Raw genomic sequence first — 9,302 nt, 5'->3', positions numbered from 1 at the left:
ACACAAAATGAAAGGCAGTTTAATCCCATCAGATTCTATAGTGGGGCTCCAACCTTCACCCCCAAAAAGCTTTTCACAATCTTACACTATCCCCTCACTAAACCGGACATGTTTGTCCCACATAAGGAGGTGTCGGGTTTAAAAACAATTCAATAAAATCGCACACACATGCATTTATAGTGCTCAGTGTATTTTAAATGTATAAATCATTGCGCTGTAATAACACTGATGTGTTTTGGGTAGGGTACACGTTACATTATGTAAAGATATAAATCTGTACAGTAAGTCTAAACAGTATACAGTACAGCAGTAAAATCAAATGAATACATAGCGCTTTTCTTTTCTTCTTTAGCCTGTAGGCTGCCAGTAACACAAAGTAACCCACGCTGCTGCACTGTACACATCGGAGTACAGTGCAAATGAAAGATTATTTCAAATTAAAACAAAGTGATTTTAGAGAGGGTTTTTTAATTGTTATTATTCTTTTTAACTTGGCCTACGTAGTAGCCTTGACAATTAACACACAATAGATCATGGTCCTATTGAGCAGGAATGATGAGACAAGCTTGAACCTGCCAGATATGAATATACCTATAGAGACCTGTGTCTCTGTTCCAGATCCCCATAGCGTTGAGGTGTGTTGCCCTTGGTTACAGATAAGCAGTGGAATTCTTGGCTGCAGCATTGTATACTGCACACAAAAACATTACTGCTGAATGCCAATCATTAATAACATGGTAAACGCATGTCGTGATTAGTCAATTACAATGTGTTCTTTTATTGCATTTTCAATTTCTTTCACTTAACTCACTAACAAATTGCCCTTTGCACGTGCTTAAAAATATGGCAACACTTTACATTGTGTCTCTAATTACTATGTATTTACAAAGTAGTTACTTAGCATTACATGTGTACTTACACATCATTACAGTGTTATTATGCACAGTTACAATTACCTTAATGTGTACTATTTCTTGCATGATATAACCCTAACCAGCTAACCCTAACCTTTTTCTGATACAATTGTGCACTTGCATATATAATGCAAAAACATGTACACATTAAGTAGATTGTAAGTACACAAGCCTGGCTGGACCCAACAATCTGAGCCAGTCTTCAATGTGTTAGGATTGGGCTCACCATTAGATCTCCATCAATAAGAGATAAGATTAAAATTAGTGGAATTGCAGCTCCCACCAGCAGCAGACTCCAGTGTGTCACATGTGAAGGAGAGGCAATTCAGCAGAGGATAAAGCTCCACCGCGGGAGAGCAAGGCCACTGGACCCACGAGATCAAAGACAGCTGCTATCTGCCAGATCAGTCATCATAATCCTGTGCTGTCGAGTCAGGTAGTCAGACAGCAGAGCTGTGTAGCGCAAAGGGAATGTGGAGGGCTGAATGCTGCCCCACCTTGCCCGTTTCTCTTATCTGATGTTGCTTAAGAGTTCATAGAGAGCAGCCCTGAACTACATGACTGCATGGCCTAGATCAAAGGGAATGCATTTCTGCTTGATTCATCTCAAACTTGAACACCAGCCTGCTATGGGTATGCATTTATGAAACATCAATGTTATCGTAACCATGCAAAGAAAGCTTTAAAGAACTTCAGTCCCAAGTCCATCTGGAGTTCCACAGTGTAACCAACATCCTACCCCCTTCACAACAACTGAACGTCACCAAGTGTTAATAATGTGTGACTACAAACAGGCCACAACCACCCCTAGATGGCAACATGAGTCAGTAATTGTTTTAAATAGTTAAACATTTACTTTAATGGGATTGCTTTGGGCATACCACCACCTGGTGACTGATACTGGAATTGCACCTCTGGTCGATACTATTAAAGGGAAAGACAAACTCGAATCTCTCACCTGGATCTCTTAATTGCTACTCATACAGTAGGTCTTCCTGTGATATCTGTGAATTATATTTCATTTATTTGATTGCGTCTGCACTACTCAGGGTAGTGTAAAGAGTCTGTGTTTCTACACAATGAAATCCTGTCATTGATCTCTAATAAGTTACAAAAGACTGTGTGAATTCCCTCTTAATGCAGGTGCTTTTGAAGCCTAGGACACTCATTGAAGGGTGAGACTCTTGACCTGGAGGATGTCTGGGAGATGCAGGCTCTTTGTTTTGGATCCTAGGACACTCATTGAAGGGTGAGACCCTTGACTGTACAATGCCCACTGACCTGGAGGATGTCTGGGAGATGCAGGCTCTTTGTTTTGAATCCTAGGACACTCAGTGAAGGTTGAGACTCTTGACTGTACAATGCCCACAGACCTGGAGGATGTCTGGGAGATGCAGGCTCTTTGTTTTGAATCCTAGGACACTCAGTGAAGGTTGAGACTCTTGACTGGACAATGCCCACAGACCTGGAGGATGTCTGGGAGATGCAGGCTCTTTGTTTTGAATCCTAGGACACTCATTGAAGGTTGAGACTCTTGACTGGACAATGCCCACAGACCTGGAGGATGTCTGGGAGATGCAGGCTCTTTGTTTTGAATCCTAGGACACTCAGTGAAGGGCGAGACTCTTGACTGGACAATGCCCACAGACCTGGAGGATGTCTGGGAGATGCAGGCTCTTTGTTTTGAATCCTGGACACTCATTGAAGGTTGAGACTCTTGACTGTACAATGCCTACAGACCTGGAGGATGTCTGGGAGATGCAGGCTCTTTGTTTTGAATCCTAGGACACTCATTGAAGGTTGAGACTCTTGACTGGACAATGCCCACAGACCTGGAGGATGTCTGGGAGATGCAGGCTCTTTGTTTTTGATCCTAGGACACTCATTGAAGGGTGAGACCCTTGACTGTACAATGCCCACTGACCTGGAGGATGTCTGGGAGATGCAGGCTCTTTGTTTTGAATCCTAGGACACTCAGTGAAGGTTGAGACTCTTGACTGTACAATGCCCACAGACCTGGAGGATGTCTGGGAGATGCAGGCTCTTTGTTTTGAATCCTAGGACACTCATTGAAGGTTGAGACTCTTGACTGGACAATGCCCACAGACCTGGAGGATGTCTGGGAGATGCAGGCTCTTTGTTTTGAATCCTAGGACACTCATTGAAGGTTGAGACTCTTGACTGTACAATGCCCACAGACCTGGAGGATGTCTGGGAGATGCAGGCTCTTTGTTTTGAATCCTAGGACACTCATTGAAGGTTGAGACTCTTGACTGTACAATGCCCACAGACCTGGAGGATGTCTGGGAGATGCAGGCTCTTTGTTTTGAATCCTAGGACACTCATTGAAGGGTGAGACTCTTGACTGTACAATGCCCACAGACCTGGAGGATGTCTGGGAGATGCAGGCTCTTTGTTTTGAATCCTAGGACACTCATTGAAGGTTGAGACTCTTGACTGTACAATGCCCACAGACCTGGAGGATGTCTGGGAGATGCAGGCTCTTTGTTTTGAATCCTAGGACACTCATTGAAGGTTGAGACTCTTGACTGTACAATGCCCACAGACCTGGAGGATGTCTGGGAGATGCAGGCTCTTTGTTTTGAATCCTAGGACACTCAGTGAAGGTTGAGACTCTTGACTGGACAATGCCCACAGACCTGGAGGATGTCTGGGAGATGCAGGCTCTTTGTTTTGAATCCTAGGACACTCAGTGAAGGTTCTTGACTGGACAATGCCCACAGACCTGGAGGATGTCTGGGAGATGCAGGCTCTTTGTTTTGAATCCTAGGACACTCATTGAAGGGTGAGACTCTTGACTGTACAATGCCCACAGACCTGGAGGATGTCTGGGAGATGCAGGCTCTTTGTTTTGAATCCTAGGACACTCAGTGAAGGGCGAGACTCTTGACTGGACAATGCCCACAGACCTGGAGGATGTCTGGGAGATGCAGGCTCTTTGTTTTGAATCCTAGGACACTCATTGAAGGGCGAGACTCTTGACTGGACAATGCCCACAGACCTGGAGGATGTCTGGGAGATGCAGGCTCTTTGTTTTGAATCCTAGGACACTCAGTGAAGGTTGAGACTCTTGACTGGACAATGCCCACAGACCTGGAGGATGTCTGGGAGATGCAGGCTCTTTGTTTTGAATCCTAGGACACTCAGTGAAGGGCGAGACTCTTGACTGGACAATGCCCACAGACCTGGAGGATGTCTGGGAGATGCAGGCTCTTTGTTTTGAATCCTAGGACACTCAGTGAAGGTTGAGACTCTTGACTGGACAATGCCCGCAGATGCAGGCTATTTGTTTGGCTGTAGTTCACATGCTACATGACCACAAGTCAATGACGCACTCTTTTTTAGGTAGATGAATTGCTCTGGTCATTTATGTGTTGGTGCCAGACCTTATTTTTATTATTATACTAGTAAAATATGTCATTAAAATACAACATTGTAATGGAGATAATGTAGCATAATGCATTATTAATAGAACTTCATTTGGAGCAAAAAAAAGTCAATAATCACAAAAACCAATTAAGCATATTTTGTTTTTTAAATGATAATTATATTATTATTATTATTATTTATTATTATTATTATTATTATTATTACTAGATTCTCAGTATGACTTTTAAGGGATTGGAATGCATAACAGTTAGAACACTGAAAATCAGACACTAACTTGAAAGATGCCAACAAATGGAATTTAAATAAATTCTACCCTGGTTAAAAAAAACCCACTCGAGGCAATATAAAAGGAGAGTCATTTTGGATGTTGACAATCATGTCGGAATTCGAAACACATTTCTTTACGCGATGGTAATTCAAATTCCATAGAGAACATGGCATGCAGCTTTCCCTGTAACATTTACTCCCTTTTAGAGTAAGTTTGCATTGGGCAAGGCTGCTCGATTCCCATCACACGCTCATTGCCCGGGGACGAGGTTATCACTCTCAATTATCACTCAATTATCACCACTTCTCCTGGCACTGTCCCTTAACAATGAACCGCGCACTGCACTCTTAGGAATTCCGAATATGCAGGCTGCGCGTTAACTATACTGCCAGCAGACACAACAAGCCTTCGGCAAGCCAAAACTTGTGCGCATTTTTAACCTGATCACAGATAAAAACAATATTAACTCAAATGACACACAATATGCAATATTAAATATATAAATAAACAAAAAACACAGGATTGCAATGTCTAAAACGCCATGTATAGTTCATCTTATACCATACCCAGTTACTGTAGCTTTTAAACTTACCACAACTGTGTCTGCGCCGGTCATTTCCTTTAGAGAACTCTTGCAAACTTTTGAAAAAAAAAAAAGAAACACAGCCAAACAATAACTCCCTTTTTTTCAACTGTTTCCAACCAGCACCCGCCAAATTCTCGAGGCGTCTGGGGCGATTTGTATTGTATTAGCCTTGCACTGCTGTGCTTGGGGAGTTAAGAGAGGGCCATTCTCCCAGCTGTTCGCTCCAGTGACCTGCCTGCAGTCTCGAAGCCGTCTCCCTGTGACTCGCCGCTGCTGCTGAGCTCTCTGCACGACTCTGTTCTCGCCTGAGGCACCGCTGAGGTCTGGAATGTGAAACAGCTGTGCGCCAGGTTGCGTGCGCCGGGATAGTAAAGGGCGTGTGTACTGTAGCTGTTACTCAACTTGCAGGCTCGACCTACTACAATGGTTTTGTTTTTGTTGTTTAATTTTAATATAAAAATTATATTTGTTGTCAATTATGCCTTCAGCTCATTGCAGCCTAATGTGAATTTGACTTCTGGTAGCGACTGTTTCAGCGGGGGCGGGTCTGTGGTCGTGCAATGTACTTGAGAATAAACTATAAGAAGTCACATGACACACAAAGGTGTACCCTTCTCCTACGGGAACCAGAGCAAACTAGAATTAAGCAGATGTCATCATGTGTGATCCTCCCGCCTAAGCGATTGAGTTTCCACTGGGAAGGGATTGGGTTTGTGTGTCGAATAATAAGGCATCTATGTAAAATCCTTCACAAACCATTCCTAATGCATTCTTCCGTGGGCGCTCACAGCGTTCTGATTATATCATGGTGTTCCCATGAGCACAGTTCACATTAATTACCTAATGAATTAGTTCTTTAAAAAATAAAATATACTCACACCTCAGAAACGTAAACACACTTTGTTTTGCCGTGTTTCAGGGAGATATTTAAAAAAAAACCATAAAGTGTAGCCTAATATATTATTATTTTAACGAGACAAGCACTATTCTACAAATCTGCACATGATCGTATACGCTACTTTAATTTCTTGCGATATTTTTTTTTTTGTGTCAGCCTAATATTTCTCCTCAACAGAATATAAAATAGAATCTAGGTATAGTTGATACATGAACATTGAGTTTACAATTTAAATAAGCCCTAATTCTAACCTAAACCCGCAATTTTAATTAACGTTGTGGTTAGGGTTAGGGCATCGGTTCAAAGAGAACGTCTCATGTGTTCGAAAGAATGTGGTTCGCTTTTATATTGTCCCGTCTTTCCTCACCAGGTAAAGAGCGCGGCCCGTCTGTCTGCACCTGTCAAAAACATGTTCGTTTGAAGTTTTCCTTTGGCTTTTTGTCAATGGCACAAGTTCACAAGGTGTTTAGCTGCGCAGTATTAGAATCTGAGGGAACGTGACCGAGGCCTGCATGTCAGTGTCTCACACTTGCATTGTTCACATGGATACAGTGAAGCGCTCATTCTACTGAAACTTGGTTTAGATATTCTTGTGCACAGTTTACTGATATTATTAGAATGTGGCGGTGTCTATGGAAGTATTTGTCTGTATGTCCTAATTTCATTTTTACATATTGCTGATAAGTGTAATGAGGGGGTGAATCTGTCTGAAATGCCTGTTTTCTGATGTAAAGAGCACGATGCAGTCCAATGCATAATGTGCAGCGCTATTACACTGTAGCTGATTAGCTTCAGCGAAAATAAATACAGCACATGGTACACAATATAACTGGTAGAAATACCGCAGTATGCTGTAAAATGGGTTTTTTAATAACACACTTTTAAAATAAATCACTCGACAATACTTACACAGATATTTTTTAAATAATTTATTTGGCAAATTCACAAACTCTAATTTAAGAATGCATGTCACATTCGTGGCAGATATTCCGTTTCACAAGTCATGTTGTAGATTTAGACCAGCCCTCTTGTGGTGCTTGCTTGTTAAAGTGTGCCACTGAAATCCACAAAGAGTGTTTTTATGAACACAATATATTGAGATGAGCTACTAATAGCTAGTCTCCTTGTTTTATTTGCACTGCTGTTAAGACAGTGACACCAAAACCTATTCTTAAAAACATAACCAAGCCCCAAATGTGCTCTGTTAACACATCAGCACTACAATAGCGTTTCATATGTACAAGATAATCCAGTGCATGCAAGGGGTCTGGGGAAAGATCTTGACAGAGTGTGTTCATATACAGTAACATCATATATAAACACATTATCCAACTGGCAGCACACTGTATCTATCTATCTATCTATCTATCTATCTATCTATCTATCTATCTATCTATCTATCTATCTATATATATATATATATATATATATATATATATATATATATATATATATATATATATATATATATATATATATATATATAGTGTATGTGTATGAATGGATTAACGGACAGGTTTAGGACACATAGCTATTGCAAGCCCTCTTTTCCTAACAGATGCAGGTGCATTTAAATAGCCACCCTGAAACTATTAGAAATTCTCTCTGGGTAGTTTTCTCCCTAAAAAAAAAATTATGGAAAAAATATATAAAACTAAAGAAATTCTAACATTGCAATCCTGAGCATTATCTCGAGCGTTTGGTTGTGCTTTAATTTAACCATCACAATCCAGTCTTAAAGGAGTGCTGGCCAAGGCTTAATGAAAATACATTTTCTGTCTTCTTATTTGCATAAACCCCCTTCTCAGTGGTCACCTTTTTTGGTATATTCCTTCCATTTGGAACGGACAGATTGTATCAAAATAATATGTGAATTGTTTCTTGCTGGTTCCTACAGAGACTTCCTGTACTTTAGGTCACATGGTCTGATTGGTGGTAGACCACAGGAAATGGCTTTTAAAATCTCTGTTAAGACTCCCTGATCCAGCAGCACGTGTTTCCTCCCTCCTTTTGTTATACAATATCTTCCAGCTAGTAGCGTCTCCTGCTGCGTTCCTAACAATGAGGGGCAAGTCGAAGCTGACTTCATGTAATGGCCTTGGCGGGAAGCAGCAGGTTGTTCAGCTTGATTACAGTCGTTGCAAAATCCACCAGTTCCACAAAGTCTGAGGTGATGATGTTGACCCCGTTCACTCCAGGCTTCTGCGCTTTCACCCAGGTCATTATCGTAGGGAGATTCCTACACAGGAACAGCAGAGGAAGAAAAACCCATCATCATCATCATCATCATCATTATTATTATTATTATTATTATTATTATTACTATTACACTCGGCTACAGTCTTTGACTCATCATCACCACCTGGTGGCAATATTGCGTACAGCAGGCTGCACCGACTAGACGCCTGAAATGATTATCAGATTAAACGCAAATACCTATTCATACAAATACATTATTTCCTATGTTAACAATGTCAAAAGCAATAACTAAACTCTTTAAACTTTAGGACATCAACAAACTGGTATAGACTTGTTCATACAAGTGAGCAATCAAGATATTCAGGAGCCATTCCAGGAATGGCTGTAAAACCAACACACAAGTTCAGACCTCATGCAATCCCTGGCAGGTCCATTGCAGGTCTGCTGCTTGATGCAGTATGAAGATCAGACCTCATGCAATCCCTGGCAGGTCCATTGTAGGTCTGCTGCTTGATGCAGTATGAAGATCAGACCTCATGCAATCCCTAGCAGGTCCATTGCAGGTCTGCTGCTTGATGCAGTATGAAGATCAGACCTCATGCAATCCCTGCAGGTCTGCTGCTTGATGCAGGTCCATTGCAGGTCTGCTGCTTGATGCAGTATGAAGATCAGACCTCATGCAATCCCTGGCAGGTCCATTGCAGGTCTGCTGGTTGATGCAGTATGAAGATCAGACCTCATGCAATCCCTGGCAGGTCCATTGCAGGTCTGCTGCTTGATGCAGTATGAAGATCAGACCTCATGCAATCCCTGGCAGGTCCATTGTAGGTCTGCTGCTTGATGCAGTATGAAGATCAGACCTCATGCAATCCCTATCAGGTCCATTGCAGGTCTGCTGCTTGATACAGTATGAAGATCAGACCCCATTCAATCCCTGGCAGGTCCATTGCAGGTTTGCTGGTTGATGCAGTATGAAGATCAGACCTCATGCAATCCCTATCAGGTCCATTGCAGGTCTGCTGCTTG

Source organism: Polyodon spathula, chromosome 30 (assembly GCF_017654505.1).
Source record: "Polyodon spathula isolate WHYD16114869_AA chromosome 30, ASM1765450v1, whole genome shotgun sequence".
Taxonomy (NCBI): Eukaryota; Metazoa; Chordata; class Actinopteri; order Acipenseriformes; family Polyodontidae; genus Polyodon; species Polyodon spathula.
Note: the sequence above shows the minus strand (reverse complement) of the source record.